Below are 1,581 nucleotides of genomic sequence, written 5' to 3'. Positions count from 1 at the left end.
AGTTCAGGATCCTCGGACTCTACGGGGCTCTCTCCCAGAGCCTCCAGCCCCAGGAGGCCCCCCAGGAGGCCCTTGATGGGGTGCAACAGCTCCGCGGGAGCCCCTGGACTCGCCTCCTCCGCAGGCCCTGTGGGAGGAAGAGGAGAGGTGGCATCGCCCACCTGGGCGGGGGTCGGGACCCTCAGGACTCCCCCACAATCTGCACCCCATCTGGGGACACCCCGGACACCCTGATCCCCCTCCTGCACCCACCGGGACCCCCCCAGTGCCACCCCGGTGCCACCCCTGGTGCCACCCCGTGTCCCCGGCTCACGGGCAGTGGCCAGGCTGCCGACGAGCCCGGCCAGCAGAAGCGTGGTCCAGAGCTTCATCATTCTGGTGGATTTCGGACACGGATCACGACCAGGAGAACGCAGGGATGAGCCGGGACCGGGCTCTGCCCCTTATGAAGGGACTCGGGGAGGGCTCGGGCACGTGTGGGATTTTCCAGGTGTGGGCAGGTGCCCGTGCCAGGGCAGGATTAGCCCGGATTAACCCCGCAGCCCCCCCGGGACAGCCCAGCCCCACCCCGGAGCAATTCCTGAGTCCCCAGAGCCCCAACAGAGCTCCCTGGATCCCACCCCGGACCATCCCAGTGCACCCCAGAGTCCCCCAGTGCACCCCTGGTCACCCCGCACGCCCTCCCAGGCCCTCACGCTCTCCAGCACTGGATCTCCCAGCACTTGACGGAAAACGGACGGGAAGGGACATTTGGGGACATGGAGGGACAGGGGGGATGGAGGGACAGGGGGGGTGGAGGGTCCAGTCCCAGCCCTGGTGAGGAGTGGGAATATTTGGGGGGGAGATGATGGGAATCATCCCACTGGAACACGTCGGGAGTGCAGCTCCGCTCGGGAATTGCGGCAGAGCATCCCCGTCCCCTTTTGGGATGGGGCAGGAGCATCCCCGTGCTCCCCCTTTGGAATGGGGTTGAGCTTGGAACCTCTCCAGGGGTGAGCGGGATGAGCTGAGCCCAGCCCGGTGCTCCAAGGCCAAGGACAAGGAGAGACCACGGGCTGGACACGGCCAGGACACGGCACGGAGAGCCGGGAGCCTTGACCCACGGAAAATCAGGATGAATCATTCCCCGGGAGCTGCTTGGCAAACAATTCCCATCCGAGGGTGGATCCGTGTCCGTCTCCAGGGACGGGTCAGCCGAGCGTGGCCTGACAGCAATCCCGGGATGTGCTCGGCTGCGCCCGCACCGGGAGCGCTGGGAAAAGGTTTAGGTGGAATTTTAGGGAATGATTGATTGACAGCAGCTCCAAGGGCTGGCGTGGGGAATTCAGGGATGTGCCCCAGGAGATGCTCCGGGTCCTGCAGGGATGAGTGGGGGCTGGATGTGGGGTGGGAATAGGGCTGAGGAATGGGATGGGAATGGGGATGGGAATGGAGGATGGCCAGGCCACGGGTGTGGATGGGGCTGGCGATGGATGGGGCTGGATGTGGTGCCAGCGGGGATGGAGCAGACCCTGCATCAAACCCAGCCCCAAATGTAGGACACGGGGCCCTGCCGGCAGCTCCCCCCTCCCCCTCCCCGCC

The sequence above is a fragment of the Corvus brachyrhynchos genome, unplaced genomic scaffold, assembly GCF_000691975.1.
Source record: "Corvus brachyrhynchos isolate BGI_N302 unplaced genomic scaffold, ASM69197v1 scaffold933, whole genome shotgun sequence".
Lineage (NCBI taxonomy): Eukaryota > Metazoa > Chordata > Aves > Passeriformes > Corvidae > Corvus > Corvus brachyrhynchos.
The sequence above is the reverse complement of the archived record's forward strand: the minus strand, read 5'-3'. Positions refer to the sequence as shown.